The sequence below is a fragment of the Emydura macquarii genome, unplaced genomic scaffold (genome assembly GCF_026122565.2).
Source record: "Emydura macquarii macquarii isolate MOO-44397 ecotype Brisbane River unplaced genomic scaffold, CSIRO-AGI_Emac_v2 contig_499, whole genome shotgun sequence".
NCBI lineage: Eukaryota > Metazoa > Chordata > Testudines > Chelidae > Emydura > Emydura macquarii.
In genome coordinates, this window is record NW_027130636.1 from 1,898,677 (window position 1) to 1,921,789 (window position 23,113).

General features: G+C 44.6%; 2 long non-coding RNA genes across 3 annotated transcripts in view; one reads left to right on the plus strand and one right to left on the minus strand.

Annotated features, from left to right (window-relative positions):
* Positions 1 to 4,799, minus strand: part of LOC137147044 (uncharacterized) — a 31,293-nt gene extending 26,494 nt beyond the window's left edge. For both annotated transcript variants that reach the window (XR_010918136.1, XR_010918135.1), the window contains exon 1: positions 4,701 to 4,799. This is a non-coding gene — a long non-coding RNA (uncharacterized lncRNA). The remainder of the gene's footprint in view (positions 1 to 4,700) is intronic.
* LOC137146961 (uncharacterized) overlaps positions 1 to 23,113 on the plus strand; it is a 58,325-nt gene that overhangs the window by 1,092 nt on the left and 34,120 nt on the right. The window lies entirely within an intron of this gene.

Below are 23,113 nucleotides of genomic sequence, written 5' to 3' on the forward strand. Positions count from 1 at the left end.
ATAGTTATTTTTCACATCGTTTACAAAATGGAAGAACTTAAAAGCAAGGGAAGGAAGAGTTGAGAATATCATAAATCTTACCTTCCACATATAAAAAACAAACATATTAACCTGGTCAAGTTTAAACGAATGTCTCTTTCATTATGCCTTAACAACCCTTAACACTGACCCATGGGATTAATGGCTGCTTTCAGTTGTTTGCTATCTTGATTTCAATACTCATGTTTCCTTTTACAAGATGCTATTAATGGGAAAATATTATTGCTAATATATTACTCAGTTGATACACATACTTTTTTGTCATTTCTTGAGGACAGTGTTGTACATGTAGTTTAATAGGCAATGTGTCTACCATCAATTCATGGCAATGTTATTAACGCATGTAGACAGATAATTAAGGCTGATTAATATGTGCCATTAATGTATACTACTATATAATATATCAAGTCTACAAGAAGGTGTAACTGGGTTGCCTAAGTGACTCCCCATTGTGGCCCACCAGGGCATGAGTCACCCAGCTACAGGTCTCTGCTGGCAAGTAACTGTCTCTGTAAAGTCTGATGTAGCAGTGCGTTGGCCCTCTGGCTAAGATACACTTCAATCCTGCTCCTTCCAGGGTGTTTATGCTCAAAAGAAATGAAGAACAACCCCACCCCCAACTCAAAACAGGGTCATCCAATGAACCTTCCATGGGGTTCTGCCCTTCTATTTAGAGCTTGTCTCCCAACAGTCCGTGATTTCTTTTGTCAATCCCCAGGGCCCGGTTGAGCCTTCTAGCCAGGGCTTATCTGGCCAGCAGATTCCTGATATGCAGCCAGGCTTCTCTTCTATCACAAGAAGCAGGGCTCTGCTCTTCCTCCTGGTCAGCCCTAAACTCAGCTAGGTCTCCTCCTTTTACTTCCCCTCTTTATGCCTGACATCTGATGCAGTTGTAGCCAGGGGGAAAGAGGGGCAATTCAGTTCACTGGCTTTTCTTAACCTTCTCATTGCCAGTGTGGGACTAATCTGCCTCATTAGCCAGCTTTATATCAGTATGAGCCTATCTGACCCATTGCATCCCCTCCAATTCAGGATCTTAGTTGGGGGTAATGCCACCTCTCCCCTCCCTCATGCCATCCACCAGTTCGCCTCCATCTCAGGAAAAAAATATCTACATTTCATTGAGCCTCGCAGCCCTATGCTGGACACGGAGTGAGAAAAGGTAGGGAGACAGATACCACCACATAAGTTATGGGTTCGTGTCCTCCATGGTGTGAAGCCATGTAAGAGGGGCATCATCTGTAGCCAGAGTGAACTTATTGCTGAGAGGGTAATATCCGAGTGCCTCCATGGCCTATTTCACAGCTAAGACCTCTTTTTCTATCATGGAGTAGCCTTTCTCTTAGGATCAATTTGTTGCTTAGGTAGAGGATGGTATATTCTTTACGCCAGTTTGGAGAGGCAGAGCCACTGCACAGGATGGAGGCAGTCATCCAGTCATGGAGGAGTCTTACCATGGTGGTAAATTTCCTTGGCCAGCCAAACTTTAACATGATTTTCCATAAAGCCCAATGGTTGATAGAGTCAAAGATCAATGAAGGCCATCTGCAGCTCTCGATGTTGTTCTTGACATTTTTCTTGGATCTGCCTGGCTGTGAAAATCAAGTTGGTCGTGTCTCGTGAAGGTCTAAAGCCACACTGGGACTCTGGGAGTACTTTCTCTGCAAGAGGAAGCAGACAATTCTAGCAAGATTCTTTCAAGCGATGTAGAAGAGGGCAATACCTTGATAGTGGCCACAGTCAGCTCTATCTCCCCTTTTAAAAATGGTAATGATTTTAGTATTGCATTAGTCATTGGGGATTTCTTCAGTGTGCCCAATTCTGAGGAACAGCAAATGGAGCTTGTTTGTCAGTGTTTCTCCCCCTGCTTTCAGTACTTAAGTTGGTATGCCATCGAGACCTGGTGTTTTATTGTTCTTCATTTGCTAATTGCTTTGCAGACCTCCTCAGATGTTGGTGGGTTGGCAAGAGAGTTTCCCAGAAGGGGTGTTGAGGGATTGAGAGTCAATGGTGTTGTCAGTCACAGTTGATTCTTGATTTCTTTTGCTTTGTCCTCCCACCATTTGTTTTTGATTTCTCAGATCCTCCTTTGAACCTCAGCTTTGAGCTGCCGGAAAGAGCTCTGCTTCTCACTGGATGATGGATGGTTTTGCCAGTCATAGAAAGCTTTTTTCTTCTGATTCAAGAGGGCTGTGATCTCAATGTTATCATCAAACTAGTCCTGATAGTGGCAGGTAGCAAGGCCAATGGATTCATCACCAGCCTCATCGCTAGTTTGTTTTAGGGCTTCCCAGTCTTCTTCGACAGTTGCGTTGTCATTGCCAGGTGTATGTGTAGTCAGTTTTCCACTAAGGTGTGCTTGGAAGTTCTCTTGGTGCATTGGGGATTGAAGTCTTTGGATGTTATATTGCCATCTGAATGATTTGGGTTGCTCTAGGTTTTGGTGCAATCCTGATAGGCATGGCTGACCTCATCAGGTGGTGGTTAGTCCAGCAATCATTGGCTTCTCTCATGACAAGGATAATTTGGACGTCTCTTAAATCCAGTGTTCTTAGAATGACATAGTCCAAGAGGTGCCATTGTTTTGAATAAGGGTATTGCTAAGTTATTTTGTACTTGTTGCTTTGTCTGAAGATTGTGTTTGTAACTACATGGTCATGCTCTGCACATTTGCTGAGTAGATTCCCTGAATACTTTGTATCCCAACTCTCCTTTTACTTGGCGCCAAAGAGGAAGATAGTAGTTGGACATATACTGAATGGAGGAATTAATGTGATGTTTTAAAGAAACCAATCTATCTTTGTTGTGGATTTTAGATGAAAAATTATCACCAAAAAAATCAGTGTTAAGGCAGGATTGAAAATTCATGTGGCTTTGCCTAGTAATTGAAGCAATCTCTTGAAGTTTTCTGTTTTATTCTGTGCTAAATTTCCCCAGTGATTTTTGAAGTGTACAGAAGTATTCCAAAGCCAAGCGATTAGCAGGAGAGGAATGGACAGACACGAAAGGAAGTTTCAGGTACAACTAACAGCTGTCAAAATATATCACTCCTTCTTTTCTTAGATATTAATGCTGTTATAGATAGATGATGGGAGCTTAAATTTAAACACTGTCAGCTAGATTCTCTGCTGGCGTAAATCCGCATAGATCCATTGAAGTCAATAGAGCTACACTGCTTTGGAGCAGCTACAGAACTGGCCTCATAAATCTCCACAAAGAGCCAAAGAGTTCGAGCAAACGTGAGAATCTTCTGGATTCAATTATTGTAAGAGAAGTTGGGAATGTGGATCTCTGTGCTGGGCTGTGACTCCTACTCTGCTATCAATGTGTCAGGAATGTAACTTATTATTGCACTCAGTATTTTCACGTAGATGAAAAAAAAAATCTTTGACCATCTCTTAAAGTGAATCAAAGGTGAACTTTCAAACGACCCATTTAGTAGTTTTGCAGTAAAATTCCAGATGAAGTAATATAGTTCTGGTTTGCTTTCTGCATGACATGGACTTACTCGGACATGCAGAAGAAGACACTATATTATATAAAGCTGAAGCAGCTGCATAGTTAAATCCCCATTCAGGAAAATATTTAAAACACATGTATAATATTAAGCACGTGTAGTCTGGGAATACTCAGATTATTGTAAGATCTTAAGTATCTTCCTGAATTGGGGCCTCTCCTCCCTCCCCAGTTCCCATTACAAGTTTGATAGTCACTTGCTCCACTTCCTGCTATCTTCCAAATGCTGTGTCTAAAACAATATTTGTGATTTGAATACATCTTCTTATTTATTCCACCAGTTCTACAGGCGGTTGAATGATATTTGGTCATTAATTCACAGCCTGTTTTTATTTTTGGTAATTTCCCAGTAAAATATCCCACAATAAACATCTTCCTTATTCAGCCAATCAAGAATTGTTTTGCAATACCCGCCCCCAAAAGCTCAGGCCAGCCTTGTGTATAATTTTGTGTGTGTGTGTGAGAGAGAGAGAGAGAAGCAGAGGGATCAAACATTGTTTGGCAAGCCCACCTAAATATGCCAAGGCCAGCTCTGAGTGATAGAAAGGGATTGAAGGTGCTTTCATTTTAAACTCTACCATACTCTGCTCAGCTGGAGGAAGCAGAGCAGCAGCCTGATCTCACTTCTCTCTCTTTGAAGTGCCTCACCCGCTGAGCTACTGCAGGAAACAGGAGAGCAGCGGGCTGGGCTTTTATTCCTCCGCTCTCATCAAAGCAGCAGACCAGAGCTCTCTCCAGACGCCACTAGCAGGAGGGAAATGAGGCTCAGTGGAGGAGCTCTAAGACCTGTGTCCCCCAGGAGCTGGGGGAAGCATTGTTTCAAAGTGTTTCTCACATTTCCTTTGGCCCCATCCCCTGGTGGAAACTCCAAAATCTAAGCAATTTATGATGGGGAGAGCCAGTGCCTCGGTGCAATGGCACCTCCTCTGGTCAGTCAGAGTGTGGCACCTGAGCTCTCAGTCTGCCGAGGCTGTCACTCAATTCCTGGTGCCCAGGGGGTCCAAAAAACCCTTAATTTCTGAGGTCCATCAGGGGGCTAGGAGGGGAACCAAGGCCCACCCCCTCTACTGGCTTCCAGCTCCGGCAAACTAGACAAGCTGAATCAGGGTTCCAGGATGCCAGCCATGCCCTGAGTGCCATCTTACCTGCCCGTGGTTTATACTGGCTCTTCAGTTGTCGGTCCGGTCATCCCTGAGCAGCTTTTCAGCAGCTTGCTGACAGGAGTTCTCTTCTCCCGCCTACTCACTCCTCTGGCATCTACCCCCCACCCCCGCTCCCCACTCCTTTTATACTCCCAGCTGCTGTGAGGCTGCCAATCAGCACTGGCCTGCATGAACCCCTTGGTTGCTGGGCCAGCGTGGGGTGCATACACACCATGGCATTGATGGCCAACAAACACACCCTTCAGGGGATTTTAAACTCAATTCTCTGCTGGTGTCAATTGACCTACACCATTATAGTCAACAGAGAGGCCTTTGGTTACAGCACCAGAGAGTTTGGCCCAAAAAAACCCAACCCCCTTTTTATTTAGCCAGTTGTTTTCATGTTTTTTTTCTGCCCCTGTGCTAAGTGAAAAGGTCTGAATGGTGCGGGATAATGACCTGACAGGGGAGGATCCGGTTTCCTCCCGACACTTGAATCTGGCGGGAGAGACTTGCGCAAAACAAAAGCCACTTCGGTCAAACGGTTTCCTTCCATCTTAACAGCAAGAGCGGCCATTTTATATCTCATCAGGCACCTGGTGAGCTGGAGAAATGCTGCCAACACGGCAGCGGTGTTTCTACAGATGGACAAAAGGACTTTTGCAGACTGTTAGCACCACCAATGGGCCTCAGCAACTTCAGCAGCCCATCAGGGATGCCAGTGTGTAAGAGCTGTAACCCTTAAGCTTGTGGCTCCAATTTGTGGGCATTTTTGGCTAACTGAGAGAAGCTGTAACAGCTGCTCGCTCTAAAGTACATGCATTAGTAGGAGCACTGACAGCAGATCATGATTTTTTCCCTCTATTTGGCCCTGGTGAGGCCACATCTGGAGTATTGTGTCCAGTTTTGGGCCACCCACCCCCCCCACTCCAGAAAGGAAGTGGATAAATTGGAGAGACTCCAGCGAAGGGCAACAAAATGGATTAGGGGGCTGGAGCACATGACTTATGAGGAGAGGCTGAGGGAACTGGGCTTGTTTAGTCTGCAGAAGAGAAGAATGAGGGGGATTTGATAGCAGCCTTCAACTACCTGAAAGGGGGTTCTGGGGAGGATGGAGCTAGGCTGTTCTCAGTGGTAGTAGATGACAGAACAAGGAGCAATGGTCTCAAGTTGCAGTGGGGGAGGTCGAGGTTGAATATTAGGAAAACATTTTTCACTAGGAGGGTGGTGAAGCACTGGAATGGGTTATCTAGGGAGATGGTGGAAACTCCATCCTTAGAAGTTTTTAAGGCCTGGCTTGACAAAGCCCTGACTGGGGTGATTTAGTTGGGTTGGTCCTGCTTTGAGCAGGGGGTTGAACTAGATGACTTCCTGAGATCCCTTCCAACCCTCATCTTCTATGATTCACATGGCTACAAGCTCCATTCGCCTCCTCAGAGCAATGTGGAAGAGGCATGATCTTGGACAGGCCTCATGAGTGGCCGGGACAAGATCTGTTGCTTTGTCAGCACTGATGGCAGGAGCTGTAAGCCTTCAGGAAAGTGGCTTAGGCAGGCTCTGTTCTCTCCAGTGTCCAGTAGCCTGACACCTCCATGAACCCTGAAATAAATGAGTACTGGGGCTCCCACGGTTACAAATACCACAGGATGATAGGCCCCGCTGGTTTATAAGCGTAGGATCTCTGTGACCCACCAGGGCCACCAAGAGATAAGCTCTATTAGTTTCCCCAATCATGTCTGCGACAGCCATGAGCCCTATACTTGAGTGTTACCCAGTACTCAGGTCCTGCCCACAGAGCTGGTAACCACCAGGAAAAGTGTGCTGCAGGGCACTGCAGGACTCCTGGGAGAAAGGTGGTCCGGCAAGTAACGCCTACGTCAGCTTACTACCATTATTATTATTATTATTGTACAACTACATCAGCTTATTACCGTTTACTAGAGAAGGGCTGAGCTTTTCGGGTTGCCAGGTCCAACCCACTCATTGTTTGGTGTTGGCTTCTCAACCACAGTGGAAAAGCTCCTTCCAAGCGCTCTGTACAGAAGGATAACAGTCGTCTCAGAAGGAATAAATATAGGCCTGTAAGGAAGAGCATGAGATTGAAATATGAATTCACAGACAGGAGGGGAAAACCAGGACAAGACGTTAACTGCACAAACACTGAGGTACAAGAGCTTAAAAGCAGCCAGCACAGGTGACCTCAGAATCATCTGAGGCATCACTAGCAGCTAAAAATAGCCCTACCGTTTTGCAATGTGACTCATAAAATGTAGGCTCCCATTCTTCTGATACTCTCTGAAGGATGCAATCTCTCGGCGCTAGTATTGACAGTCTGCCATTGCTAATACAGCTCCCACTCAGAGACGGAATAAACTGTCACAATATGGGCATATTTACCAACAGCCAATAACCCACGGCAGGTGGTGATTGCTACTGATTCGCTTTGCTACACAAATACGCTGCCGTTGTCTTTGCTGCATGCACCCTCAACCTGTAATAATGGCCCCTTGTGTGTTTTGGAGAGGTTTTTTTGTTTTTTTTAAGAACTGTAATTCTTTGACGGGAACAATCCATTTGACTGCCTGGTGATGTTCTCAAACAGCACAGCTGATGGGTTGTACACAGAGGATAGAGACTGGCCTGAGTTGGATGGCAGAGATGTCTGTGTCACTGTTCCCCTTCATGCCACATGCACAGCTTTGCCTGTGGTGCTCACCATCTGTTGATGGGTAAAATTTTCAAAAGCACCAAAGTGACTTAAAAGCCTAAGTCCCAAGTTCAAAAGTGACATTTGCTTTTCATAGACATGGGTGAAGTGAAAGGTGCAACATCAAAATGATAGGCAGCTCAAAGTGCTAGACGTTAATTTCTGATGATTCATCCTGCACCAGAGCTTGGAGAAAGGCAATTAGAAGAAATGCAGCAGCAGAGAATAATTTCACCTCTCAGGTTTAGTGAGTGGGCTGCAATGATTGCGTGTGTTCTCAAAACTAATGGGAGCACAGCGCTTGTTTGTGACCTGGACGTTTTATCCCCATAGTGAGAAGTGGTGCAGAGCTGCGGTCCATCGAATCCAGTATTCAGTCTCTGAGTGGACAATTACAGAATATCCTGCACATGGGAGTTAGAAAGAAACTTCCTCTATTAGTTTGCTCCAACCATCGGCCAAAGGCCTTCCAAAACATGCTTTAATGCTGCCGACTGTAACTGTGGACATTTTCATTCTCCACATCAATGTCCATCCCTGATGAACTCTTGGCCTCGGTGATAGCTTGTGGCAATGAGTCATTTCCTTTTATTAGTTTTATAGTTGTCTTTTAATTTCATTGTCTAGCCAATTAATCTAGTGTTATGAGACAGGATAACTAAGAGAGGCTGATCTCCCTGCTGCGTACCATTATTTTTTCTGTACACCTCTGTCATATCCTCACTTATTCATTTCCTCCCTAAATTAAGAATACCAATTTTTTTCAACCCCTCTTCATATAGACAACTTTCTCCGCCGTCGATTGTATCCACTGGACCCTCTCTCCTTCTGCTTTGTCTTCTTGAGATACTGTATTCAGTTCTGGTCACCCTATCCAAGAGGAGAGGGTACCACTGAATTCTACAATGGCATTTTAGTGGTTCTTTTTAGCCTTCTGCTTACATTGTTTGCTTTTTGCGATCATTGCTGTACATTGAGATGCAGTTTTGGGCTGTTCAGGGCGATGGCCAAGTCTTTCTCCTCAGTGCTCAGCATTTATTTACTACTCAATACGGTGTAAGTGTTGTTCCTATTGTTCCTTCCAAGGTGAATGTCTCACATATCAGCACTAGATTTCACCTATTATCCTGCCACCCATTCACCTTGCTTTGTTAGGTCCTCTGAAACTCCCCACAATCTTCTCCGGTCTTGACTAACCTAAATAATGGGTTCACCTGCAAATCTTGCTGCTTCACAGCTCACCCCATGTTCAAGCTCATTAATAAATGGATTCAATATTGGTTTTAACACAAAACATTGTGGCACCCCACTATTATCCTATTTTGTCATGCTGACAACTTATGTTTTTCCTAATTTGTGACCTTTCTAGACCCATGAGTATTTATTTTCCTTAATAGCCTCTAGAAAGAAGCTTTGGCAATGGCTTTTTGAAAGTTCAAGCAAAATATGTCAGCCAGTTCTTCTGTGTGCGGTATTGTGTTGGCATACTCAAAGAGGGCTTGATCTGTTGGGTTTTTCCTTTGTCTCCCATGGTTTTTGGATCAGTGTCAGTGTGCCAACAGATTAGAGAGGCACACCAACATTCAGCAGGACTTGTTTAAGTTACTTTGGCATTATTGAAAAAACTCAGCCAGAGCATAGTGCTGCGTTGCCAAAAAAAAAAAACCCTGCATCTTTTTAAAAGCACGTGGAGGGACATATACTTATCACCATGTTGCCCTGAAATAATTAATTGCAGCAAATGCTCTTTGTTGGTGTTGAAGGTCACACACCTGAAGCGTCAGTCTAGTATTTCCCTTGGCTTACGTGTTCAGTGACCCAATAAATCAGATCTTTTATTTTGTTTATGCCATTTTATAATTGCTCTTATCCCGAGATCCCAAAATCCCAGCAGTCCTGTGTCTCAGCAAACTGTAAAATCCTCTGTGCTTCACACTGCTTGCAGCATTTCAGCTGGATTCCCTAGGCAGACCTTTGCATTTGAGCTATATGAACAGAGCACATATCCTTAATGAGACCCACCAGGGCCTTTTGTGTCAGTACCTTGCCTGTGACCCCCATCGATCCGCTTCTACCTCTGCTCTTTAATCAGACACCTTGTAAGGGCAGAAAGGTACATTTGCTGCCACACTCTTTCTCCTCCTAGACAATCGATGGTTATTAAGTGTATCTTGCGGGGTGGTAGGCAGAGAAAGAACGAGAGATTCTCATTGCTCATCAACTCAAAGAGACTTCATTTTCCATTAGGTCTGATAAACAAGCTTAAAAAAAAAAAAAAAAAAAAAAAAAACCACTGCTGCCTGACAGGCATCACCAAAGAGTTTCACCTGCATATGCTGTACAACAGCGCACTGGCAGCTCTAGAAGTGGTTATATGGACATGATTTACAAACACATGGGAGCTTGGCTAGGTTGTAGTATCCCAGACCCACTACAGTGTTCTATGGCCCATAGGTTAGGAACAGTACAGAATTCATGCTAACACTGAGGCCAGAGAGGTTTGTGGCTCCCTCAGAAGCGGTGGCACTGGAGTAGCAACAATAACAACAATATTTCTGAAGTGCCCTTAATTGTGATAAAAACATTTGCAAGATTGATGGGCTTGTGGTTAAGTCACTGGAAAGGGACACAGGAGTTCAGGGTTCAGTTCTGCTGCTGACTTCCTGCATGACCTTGGCCAAGTCACTAAATCTCTACATAGGCACTCATTCAGCCAATCACCCCTTGTCAGAAGAACACATAAGCACTGCTTTAACTTCAAGCATAATCTAATGTGCAGTTTAGCTCAATGGGATGTAAGCATATGTTTACAGTTAAGCTTGTGCGTATGTGCTTTCCTGAAATGGAGCCTCAGACTGTAAACTCTGTGGGGGAAGAATGGTCTCTTACTGTGTGTATGCATAGTGCTTAGCACGACAGGGCCCGGACATCATTTGGGACATTTAGGTGCTACTGCAATACAAATTAACAACCACCAACACGCCATCTTAAAAATAAGGGGTGCTGACAGGATATATATGAGGGGTCAACAATGGATACTAAAAACAGTTTAGGAAAACAATTTAAGATACTTTTTAAAAATGAGAAGAGATTAACTAAGAGAGACAAAACGAATAGCATGTTCCACACCCTACGACTCACCATAGCAAAGATTTGTCAATCTGCTGATCTCAAATCGAGTCCTGAAAGGTCGGTGGTATCAGAGAGAAAATACACAGAGCCAACTCCCCCTCTCTCCAAAACCAGGTCTCAGCTATAAATAGGAACTGCATTGTTGAGGACCTTTGAAACCTGCAATGCCAATTTAAAGCCAATCTGTACTTTGAGAGTTTATTGTGTAGCAGAACACAGGATGGGAGCAAAATGAACATAGGTGATCAAACCGGTGAGCGTATGTACTCCTAAATTTGAGAACCACATACTGCTGGGAACCCTGCTGGAAGGTGATTTCAGTAGTCAATCACAAGAGCATATGCTGCTGATGAGAGACTGCCATGGGATAAATAAAGGTAGAGCCTCGGCAAATTGTACAAATGAGCAAGCACCTTTTTTCCACATCTGTCACGTGACTTTCCCTGGAATCAGCACAGTTCATAATAATGCCTAGATTTTTCACTCAGTCTCCAGATTCAAAGATGTGATACAAATCAGAGCTTCTTCATAATGCTGACCTCTACACACCAATAAAACTTATTGCCTTCCCAGAGTTGGGGAAGACATCACTGTCGTGCATCTCACTCATGATATCATCCAACCAATTCTCTAGCACCAAAATGTACAGGGTAAACAGGGCAAGAGGTGTACAAGTGTGTAGCATCAGCATATTGGTGATACACAAGTGTTAATCTCAGCCAGAAGCTTGAATAACATGGGAGCTAGGATTCTTGAGGGATTTCTCATCCTTCTGTTACAACACACAGTTATTCGTAACTTTTCATTGACTCTCATCTTCCAAGTGAGTCTTCAGCCCTGAAAGACCAATTCCAGAAATACCCATAATGCCCCTTATTCACTGAAGTAACCAATCATGGCTGGTCAATTAGAAAGCTTCTGAGTAGCCCAGTGTGACCAAAATGGCCAAATAGCCCCTGAAACTAGTGGTTCATTCATATGTGTAAATTATGCAGAGAAACAAGGAAATGCTCTCGTTACATTTAGTTTCAGTAGGAAGAGCTGACTCACCCCTGGCGCACCCCCTGGTGGCTGGAAGTGGCACAGCAGGTTCTCCGCCACTGATGCCCGCTGCCAGCAGCTGACCCTGCGCTGGTTTGCCTCTTCCTACGGCTCGGCTCTCTGGCCAGGCCATGTTCAGTTACCCTTGTGGGGCAATAGAGAGTCCCAAAAAAGGAAGTCCAATGTCCTTACAAAAGTTTTTCATCCCTGAGGTCCTCAGACCCTTCTCTCAGGTCTCTCAGTCGGCCTTATCCCCTCCTCAGGGGCCCACTCCACCTTCCCAGTGCCTGGTAGCAGAACCCAGGCCCTCCCTCTAGACTAGAATCCAGTCCAGGGAATGTATAACCAGGAGCCAAGGTCTGCTGCATAAGACACCTGGTTGCTGCCTCCCTGGACTTCTTCCTACCTTAGCCTGTCAGCAGGCCTCTCCCAGAGCCTCTCTAGCTTCACCCGTTTTTCAGGGCCAGGACCCACAGGCCTCTTCCCTGGAATTCCCACAACAAATTACCACTCTCAAATGTGTGCTGTAACCCAACTTCTGCCCTCCTTCAGCCTGACCCATCACCCCTCTTAGTTTTCCCGTTTTGTTTCTCCACTGAACACCTCCCAGAGCTCTTTCCCTGGAAATCCAGAACTTGTCCTTTTATCAGGGCTCCCCACCAGAGCTTGCTCCATACCCAATGGCTGATCCATGTGTCTCCTGGTCTTCAGCCAGATCTTGCTAATCAGGAGAGGATCCCAGGGCCAATTCTCCCCCTGAGCTTCATCCTTGACCCTGCTGGTCTCTCTACTCTCTAGTCCATGAAAATGACTGCAGAGTTTCTCCCTGCAGCCCCCTTTTGCTCCAGAATTCCTTCTCCATCCAAGATTCAGCCTTAATTAGACTAGGCCCATCCTCCAGGTGCAGCCAGATGGGGCATCGCAGGCCCACATTAATCCTCTCTGAAAGGGGGGATATATATCCCCATCACACAGACGTACACAAAAAGTTTGAGGAGGTATGATGTAATCAGAAATGAGCCTTCAAACCTCTTGTAGAGAAAGACATGGTGCTTGAAACTGTGTCAGTCCAAAATGGAAGAAATATTTAGTCAATGGTCATAAGTGTACTTCAGCCAGAATTTTGTTTAATAAGGAATTCAGGACTGGATCCTTGTCTCTAGCTTAGAATTCTGCTATGCCAAGTCATGAGGAAGATGGAGCTAGGCTGTTCTTCCTGGTGGCAGATGACAGAACAAGGAGCAATGGTCTCCAGTGGCAGTGGGGGCGGTCTAGGTTGGATATTAGGAAAAAGTTTTTCACTAGGAGGGTGGTGAAGTACTGGAATGGGTTACCTAGGGAGGTGGTGGAATCTCCATCCTTAGAGGATTTTAAGGCCCGGCTTGACAAAGCCTTGGCTGGGATGATTTAGTTGGGGTTGGTCCTGCTTTAAGCAGGGGTTGGAGTAGATGAATTCCTGAGGTCTCTTTCAACCCTAATATTCTATAATTTTATGAGAAGATAAGTCTTCAAATGTATTTGTATAAAGCAGGACAAAATAATAGATATAATAAGTAGTAGCTCTGGGCACAAGATTCAGTCATCCGGATCCATGTAGAACAAACAGAGAACCTGGTGAGTTATCTACCAAAAGGAAATCAAATCCTCTTCAATACCTCTCCCCACACAAGACATATAGGTTAATTCCCAGGCATCTTTATTCTAAACATTACAATCCAGTTATCAGTACAGAAAAAGAGACGATAAACGCTGTTAGAAAATTCATCATTTATACTAGTTGCAGTTAACTCTAATGAAGATGCAAGACCTTTCAGTTCAAGTCAATCAAATCCATTCAGAAGCCACCTTATGATCCATCAGTTCAGTCCCTCCAAAATTGATTGCAGTGTGTTTTGATTCAAATCAATTATTTTCATCTCTGTTCCATTGATTGCAATGGACTCAGATTAGTCAAGAGAGCCTACAGTTAAACTTGTGGGCTTGAACTGAGAGCGTGCATCACTGTGCAGGCTTGCAACAGGAATGGTCTGAGTGCTGAAATAGAGCTTTGTTCTAAGAGCGCTGGAGCACAAGAGGGGATAGTCATGCAGGATATCAAACAAAAGGAACCAAATAAAACACTGATATTAGCAGGTATTTGTATAAATCAGGGCTGAATTAAAGCAGTGTAAGGACCTAACACTTTTCTAGCTTTGGTTCAAAGAAACCACAATCTCTGCCAGGATCTCTGTTATAACTGAGGCTATGTCTACACTGACAGTGGCAAAGTCGCTGCCGTCAGATCAACTTACCTGGATCGACTGAGCGGTCAGTGAAGACCCGCTCAGTTGATCCAGAAGTTGACGCTATTAAACCACCCCCGCAAGTGGCGTAGCACTGCGTCAACGGGAATGCGGTTCCTGTTGGCGCAGTGCAGTGAAGATGCCGCGCAGAAGAGAAGCACAACAGTCAACGGGAGTTACGCAAGTTTTCTGCGTAGTTTGTGTAACTCCCATCAACTGCCACCGAACCGCTGGGGTAAGTGTAGATCAAGTCTGAGATCAGGGCCGCCTTGTGTTAGATACTGCATATACACATAGTGAGAGGTAGCTCCTGCCTTAAAGAGCTTGTAGTCTAAATAGACAAGACAGACAACAATGGGAGGGGAGACAGAGACACAGATTGGTGAAGTTATATGTTCAAGGTCACACAGGAGGTCAACGAAAGAGCTGAGAATAAAACACAAGTCTTTCGAATCCCAATACAGCGGTCTACCCACTGCACCACACCATCTCTCCTGAGATAGAATATATTTCCACAAAACAACTGTGGTTTCAGGTAATTAGAAGAGTCACAGACACACCTGGCACAGTTTCTAAGCTCTATAGAAACCCCATAATGGGAAAATGTATCTGTGGTTATCTGAACATTTCCTTTCTTCATCCTCAGCCTCGGCCTGTTGCATGGCATTGCTCTTGATTTTCCTGGTACATTGTGTCTGTGTTTGTCCTGAATCCAAGACACTTCAGGAACAGTATCACAAACTATTTAACAGCATTTCCCTATCAGCTGATAGCCTGATGGGAGCTGTAGTTTGGGCTCCCATTCTCTCCTGCAGGCTGGGCTCACAATAGAAGTGTATCTCCCATAATGCGGCGCTGATTTCCCACCGACCAAGCTCTGCATGATGTATTATGGGCAGGGCCAGGTCTAGGGGCCAGGGACCAGTGTGGTTGCCCTGGGTGACAACTTCCAGGGGGTGCCACATGCTGTGCCACTCTGTCCGTCTGGTTGTTTTTTGTCTCAGCCACTCTTGGGGTGGGCGGTGTGCGTGTTTGGCAGCCAAAAATGGCTTCCACCCCAACACGCAAAAGACTAGGGCCATCCCTTACTGTGGTTTGGGTCAGCGCTGCAAACAGCAACATGGCACGTTTGGGACAGTCAGTGTTTTGTTTCAATTCCAAGTGACATTTTTCAGAAATACCTGTGAAAAATTTCGGTTTCAAATTTTTGTCCCAATTTGAGATGAAAACAAATGTTGTCTGAAGGAGAGTGGGGGAAGCAGCTGTGGAGGCGGGGAACAACGGAGTCCTGGCCCATGACTAGGGTTCCTAGACACGCGGATAATACATATAATAGTAATAGTCCCTTTGCTGCCCTCTGTGAAGATGAGTAAGAAACTGGAGACTTCGGATTGGTGCCCAGACTGCAGCCCCTCAGAATTCACCAATTTCCCCTTTTTGGAATTTGTCACCATAATCCTGCTTTGCAGAAGGGAGCAGAGGTCTTCCTTCCCTGACACAGGAGCATTCTGGATCTCTCAAGGAAGGGTATGGCCTCAAGCATAGGCTACCCAGAAGCTCTGCCCCTCTCCATTGTGTGGGATCCACCTAGGCCGGAAGGATCTGTGTTTCCCCTGGCGGTCTCAGCTTGGGATGGGAGGAGGGATCCCTTCTGTTATGGAGGTGGCAGTGGGACCCGAAGGCCCCTCACTGCTGTTGCTGGCAAGGGCAGCATCCCGTGTCCTCCGTCCGTGACCTGCACGGAAGCAGTGGGGGAGGCCGAGGAGGGGTCTGAGCTCTGCAGTCAGAGGCGGGGCTGTTAGTGAAGGTGACGGGGTGGCAGACACGATGCTCCATCTGACGCGCCATCTTTCTGGCTTCAATCCCTTCCTGGAGACATTTTGGGGGTGGTGGAATCCCTTCCTAGGTAACCCATTCCAGTGCTTCACCACCCTCCTAGAAAAAAGGTTTTCCTAATATCCAATCTAGACCTCCCCCACTGCAACTTGAGACCATTGCTCCTTGTTCTGTCATCAGCGACCACTGAGAACAGCCTAGCTCCAACCTCCCTGGGACCCCATTCCTGGTAGTTGAAGGCCGCTATCAAATCCCCCTCCTTCTTCTCATCTGCAGACTAAACAAGCCCAGTTCCCTTAGCCTCTCCTCATAAGTCTTGTGCTTCAGCCCCTAATAATTTTTGTTGCCCTCTGCTGGACTCTTTCCAATTTGTCCACATCCTTCCTGTAGTGGGGGGCCCAAAACTGGACACAATACTCCAGATGTGGCCTCACCAGTGCTGAATAGAGGGGAATAATCACTTCCCTCAATCTGCAGCAATGATCCTACTAATGCAGCCCAATATGCCGTTAGCCTTCTTGGCAACAAGGACACACTGTTGACTCACATCCAGGTTCTTGACCCTGTTAACCCCCAGGTCCTGTGCTGAACTGCTGCCCAGCCAGTCGATCCCCAGTCTGTAGCTGTGCATGGTGTTCTGCACTTGTCCTTGTTGAACTTCATCAGATTTCTTTTGGCCCAATTCTCTAATTTGTCTAGGTCACTCTGTATCCTATACCTGCCCTCCAGTGTATCTACCACTCCCCCAAGCTTAGTGTCATTTGCAAACTTGCTGAGGGTCATTAATGAAGATGTTGAACAAAACTGGTCCCAGCGCTGACCCCTTAATGGACAGAGCATTCCCCTACTCCCAGTGACTGACAGATCTGATCTGATCCCACTTGGAAGCAGGCTGATGTACCATCGGAGCAAATATGTAGACCTTAGCATGAAGAACACGCAGTCACTCTGGTTAAAAAGCACAGAAGACAAGAATGCAGGAGGGGAGAAGCATGGGGCTTTGACAAGGAGTGGCTGAGCCTGCCCTTGAACTCTGTCAGGTGGAGCATGCAGATCGGATCCCCCCAGAGCAGCAGAGAAGAAGGGAAAAGAAAAAGAGTGCTTGATCCCCCTGCAGTCTAGCCAAGAGGCATTTGTCACAAGAACAATGCACCAAGAAACAGACAAAGCAGCTCATCTTAATTCAGCGGCAGGGTTGCCATCCATAATTGTTTTGGATAACCCAGCTCTGCATTCCTACCTGGAAGCTAATCTAAATTATACTGGGGTCATACTGTTGCCTGAACAACTGCTAAAGTCTGGAGCTAAACGAAATCACCTGTAGCAACTGCAGTCAGCTCTATGTTATGAAACATCTGATGGTGAAGTTTGCTAAGGGTGAAAATCACCCTGTGAGAGCATCCTCGAAGCACTAGAGTTGGTAATCAAATTCAGGGTTACTCCCCTCAAAAAGTAATTCAAATGAAATATTTTCATTCAAAATCTTTCAAATGGAAATTTTGAAGGGAAGACAATCAGATGTTGGTTCATTTTGAATAGCATTTTTCATTTCCCTCCCCCCCATTTTTCAAATACAAAAAAGCTTTTGCTTCCCTTCCCCAGGGAATGAGGGGGGGTCTTCTCCTTTCTTCTTTTGTCTACTTCCCCCTCCCACTAGAAAAAGATGGAAATAGTTTTTTAAAAGTGCGAGAGATAAAGTAAGAAAACAAGTTATTTTATTTGGTTTTGTTTCATTTAGAAATTTTCTATCAAAATATCGTGCAAAATTGCATTCTCTTCCTAAACATTTTCATTTCTGATGAAGCCCCATTTGTCCAGTCAATATATATATATATTTTAAAACCAGCTCTGCTAAGCACCACTTAAGCCCATAGGATTTGCAGCATACATGCCAAACCTTCATTCAGAGAAGATATTCATGTTGAGCATCCATCCCGATGGTGTCAGTCTCCCCCTCATACTATTGGAAGGTGTTGTTCACATTTTAGAGCCATTTCTGAAACACTGCAGGACAAAATGCGATTTCCTCTACGCAAAGGAGTTTGGGCTTGTGACAGACGGTGCCATGTGGATGAGCAAGACCTGGTCTGGGGAGGGGGAGGGGGCAGAAGCCTGAATGACTGTGTTGCTTAGCACCCCTCCTTGCTTGTTGGGAGCTATTTGGAGTAAGTTTAGCAATGAGAATGACCTTGTTGTAGTTTTGGAGGAAAGAGAACATTCACCACTACTATGCAAGGAAAGTCAGCATTTCTTAGAGGCTCCAAGGAAATCCTCAGCTCTCTCTTCCTGACTAGTAATCACAAGGTGAAGCACTGGAGTTGTTTCTGTCTATACTTACACAGGTGTAATTCCTATTGACATCCAAGTGGGGCAGAAATGGAGCTCTGGGTTACTTGTTATTTGTTAGGCCTGATCTACACTTACCAGCAAATTTGGTGGCAATTGACAGGAGATACGCAAACTACATAGAGTAGCTTGTGTATCTTCTGTCGACTTCCTAAAGTCCGTTCTGCATGCCATCTCCACTACACTGCGGCGACGGGAAATGCGTTCCTCTCGCCGCAGCATTACTCTTTTTCAGTGGGTGGATTTATTAAGTCTATTTCCGGTTCAATTGAGCGGATCTTCACTTCCACTCAATAGATCACGAGAAATTTATCTGATGGTGGCGAATTTGCCGCTGACAGTGAAGACATAACTTGAGGCAGTGCCATCTGCTTTCTGGCAGAAGAGTTTGTGCATGTCACAATGTTGGAAATTTGTCCTTGTTACAAAACATCGACGCATTGATTCCAAGACTATAAGGGACCACTGTGATCATCAAGTCTGACCTCCTGTGTAGCACAGGCCAGAGAACTTCCCCACAACAATTCCTAGAGCAGATCTTCCAGAAAAACAGCCAATCTTGATTTTAAAAATGGTCAGTGATGAAGAATCCATCATGACCCTTGGTAAATTGTTCCAATGTATGGCTCTACACCCGAGGAAAATTAAGCACATAAGTATATATTTGCTGGCCTGGAGGCTAAATAATTTTATTTAGCATTGGTTTGGCTTAGTAACTGTATCACAAGAAATAGCTTACGAGCCAATACTGGAAACGTGCAGCTACATAACATTACGCACATACACAGTTCTACTGAACTTAATGCAACTGCACACGTGCATAGTGATGCTCATACAGAAGTGTTTAGACAGTCAGGAACTAAGCAGTATAATTATTTCTTTAAAGTACCTAGTAATTCATTTATTTAATATCTAAATACTATTATTGTTTACTAGTACAGAAGTGCTTGTGGCACCAACTTAGATCCAGGTCCCACTGTGCTAGGCACTCTACAAATGCATAGTAAGAGAATATGAATTACTAAACATTTTTAGTAATTCCTTTTGTAATGAAGCAACTATAAAAAATCCTGGTGAAAATGATATGATAAAAATGACAAATGAACAATGAGTCAAGCTAACAAAATTAAGCACAATGCGACACATATGATAAACTGCATAACACTAGCTAGCGCTTATGTAGCCAATTTCATCCATGAAGCCTGGAGTGCTTACAAAAGAGGGCAGCATTATTCTCCCCATTTTACAGGTGGGGAAAACTAAGGCACAGAAAAGGGACATGACTTCCCCAAGGTCCCCTAGCAAAATAGTGGCAGAGCCAAGTTTTCATGAGTTCTAGTCCAGTGCAGTCAACTAGGCAACACTGCCACATGTGTTTCTTTTTTAAAATATAGCAATATATTATAGGGAGAGTGGTAGAGATGCATATATTCAGGTTGCCAACACTTTGTTATATATATGATTCTTTGAAAAGCTCTAGCTTCCTTCTTGGTTAGCAACAGGACTTTGAAATGTGGTAGGAAAGTAGTCCTGGAGTCAGGGAGGTGCCTTATGTAGGCATCATGAAAATCCACCCAGATTTGGCTGTCTGAAATCGACATTTCTCATCTCTGTTTTGCTTGGTAGGAGCTGGCTGCTACAACGTATGAACATTCCATTAGCACTGTGCATGCCTCATGTAACTGACCCTTTGGAGGGGACACACACAATACAGATCCTCCTCAAAATATCTTTTAGGTTAGGGGACTGTGCAGTGTGTTGGGAGCCAGGCGATCATGAGTTCTAGACTCACTGTTCTCAACTCACATTTCCCCGCCCCGACATTACAACTCTTATTATTGAGCAAGGTATCATAGCTCACTAAGAGGTTACACAATCTAAGAACAGAACTCAGCTGTCTAAGATGGGCGACCCCAACTCCAGGTCCCTTTGACACATTGACCTTCAGAAAGGGTCTTCCAAATCTATGTGCATGGCTCTGCTGTCCGTGAAATGGGTCTACTAGTGCATGTCACCCTCTACTTCGGTATCCTATGCATCTTTTAGTGGTTGGGCCAAAAGCAGTTACAGATATTAGGGCCAGTGACATAGCCCCACATGATCATTGTGCCCCTAGACCGGCCAACTCCCGTGCGGAGTCAATCAAGACAACCTTATACAGTCCAGGGCTGATCTGCACCTGGTGGTAGGTCCTCAACTAGTGGGAGCTGGAGATGAATTTCTTACTATTTGTAGAGGGTTTTCCATCCGAGGATCTCAAAACACTGTAGGCCTGACCGTTACCCCACGGATTGGTACCAAACTCGGAACAGGCCCATTTAAATCAGTGGGACTCCGTGCAGAGTTAGGCATTATTGAGCTGTAGGAAGAGTATCAGAATCTTACTCACCATTATGCCGAGAACAATGCTACAGCCAACTAGGCAGGAACACCCCTAGTTATCTACCTTTGCGAAAATACAGGGGACGGACACTCGGACAGTGTCAAGGCAGTAGAGACACACCACAAACTTGAGCAGCATTTCCCCTGCCATGGGGAAGGTTGCAGCAGGTGCAGAGCTCAGAGCCCCTTGAAAACCATGGATCCAGGGGCACGCCGTGGACTTAGGAGGGAGAAAGCATGGCTGGAGACCAGTGTGGCCTAGTGATCCTTTGGGGCCATGACCAATTGGTGCAGATTAGCACCACCCTGACTGATGAAGGCAATGACTGGCCCCGTGACAAACCACCTTTCCTCTGCTGCACCCAGTGGAAGGTGGAGAAAGCAGAGAATCTGCCCCTGATTTGTACTGTCCGAATGCATCATAAACAAGGGAGTGTGGAGGAGGTCCAGGACTACAAGCATCATCATCAGCCTGGTCACATACAGCACAACATCCAACTTCTGTGTCCTAGGAGTAGAAGACATCTTTAAATATAAATCCGTGGCAAGGCCTGAGGCACAACAGGTCAATAAAATTAGGAGAGAGGCAGGAGATGCAGTATTTTCTTCTTCTCCTTCCCTCCTCTTCTTACATTAACGATGGAAATTTCTCAATATGTTGCTAGGTCCCAGATGGAAAGAAAGGCACCCGGCTCCACGTTAGCATAAAATCTTGTTTTCAGGTGCATGAGGCTCCTGTCTTCATCCCTTTCCAAGTGGCATTAACGCTGCATCTGCTATACTGTACCTGCATGCAGCTTAAATAGGATTGATTTATGCTCCACATATGTGTGTATGCATTGGGGAATACTGTATTGTATGAATTTATATACATACTGCTTAACAAGTGTTCTATCAGACTACTTACACTCTTGTTATTTAAAAATGACTTTTCAATGACCTATAACATGCCTTCTTTTGCTTTTGTACAACACACAGCTGATAATGGATTTGTCAGAGCAATTGCCTAGCTATCAAATAATAAATCCCAACTTGGAAGGTGACATTTAGGTGAAATTCAATTCACTTCTTTGTGTTTTTTGTTCGTTTGTTTTGTTTTATGTATGATATCTTTTCCCTCTTTGATTCTCATTTTAAGGCCAGCAGAGCAAAGGAAGTAGAGCTGTTATTAAAAGGAAAAGCTTTATTTGATTTGGAATAGACTCCAGGCTGTTAAAAAGGATTTCTGACAGTACAATATAGGATCATTCCTTTAAGGCGTACTCAAAACCTCGTTCTCATAAAGGGAATGGTCAAGATCTTAAACCCAAGATTTTCCCTACCTTAAAAATTGCATCAGATTTCGGAGTATGTTCTCTGGATTCTCACTAACTTTTTTATTATGACTTACCGCTTCCTTGCCTACATTACCACATTAATTTTAGATGCACAAGAGATCCAGACATGAGCTCACCCAGCTGACTCAATTTTAATAAATAAATTATGAAGAACAAAGGAAATAAACAAAGGAGCTCTATTGTTGTGATGCAACATTTCTGTTTCAGACAGATTCTGCTATCTTCACCCATGCTGATGAGATCTTTCCTTAATCCACAAGTAGTCCGACGGGAATGCATGTAACTGTTTGAGGAATAAGGCCCTTCTCAAAAGTTAAGTAAGATTGGCAGAATCTGGCCTGAAATTGTTACACTATGTTAAGACAGTGAAAGCAGCTATGATTAGGGAATCTCCAGGTTTTGGATTAGGTCAATAATTGCCATATTAATGAATCATAAATTTCTCGAAACAAAAAGAAAAATATTAGTATTTAGAGGCATTGAGAGCCCTGTTCAATTGGACACATTGTTCTGACCCTAATGGTTCACCACTGTCCTTCTGGACACCACACTGGGGAAACGCCAATGCACTGAAACACCCATTCATCCAAAACCTCTGCCTGGTGTGTCTGGAGTCCATTCTTCATATTATGCGCCCATATTACAGATGTACCAATGAAGAAACAGAGGTGCCAGGGCAAGAAACAGAGAGAACACCAAGTCACGGCAACAAAGGCTAATGTATCCTACCTATCCTCTAAGGTGTAGGATTTAAGATTCCTGCAACATTTTCCTACTGTGTTTCAGCCCATTCTATTGCCTCTGCTCTTTTCTATCCTCCTTTTTGTGTCCTGGCTAATCAGTTCTAAACTTGGCCAGTTTGGGAATCATTTGGCTCCATTCTATCATTGTTGTGTCTGCATCACAGGATAAAAACAGTGAACAGCTGCTTTGGTGTGAAAGACAGATAGTAGAAAGAAAACAGACAATACCAGATGTTATCCCTAGCCAGAGACGTGAGATGAAAGGCAGCAACACAGTGGACTGTTGTATACCTTGCCTTGTAACACACTAGTGAAGCAAAATCTAAGACAGATGCTTCCTATGCTTTTCCATCCTTTCTCTTTTCCTCCTCTGGGTCTGCCTATACTACAGTCACTGGGTGTGATTCAGCTGGAGCTGCCATAATTAGTTTTTATCTAGTTAGCTTAAGTACTGCAGCAGCAAAGCCATTGCAGTTTGTGCTTCAGCAGAGGCTGTCCAAACCCATTCAGACCCCTGGGTCATTATTTGTGGGGCAGCGCTGAACTGCAGTGGTTTCATTGTCCCAGGACTTCAGCTAGCTGCATTCAAATAACTTGGATATGCCAATTT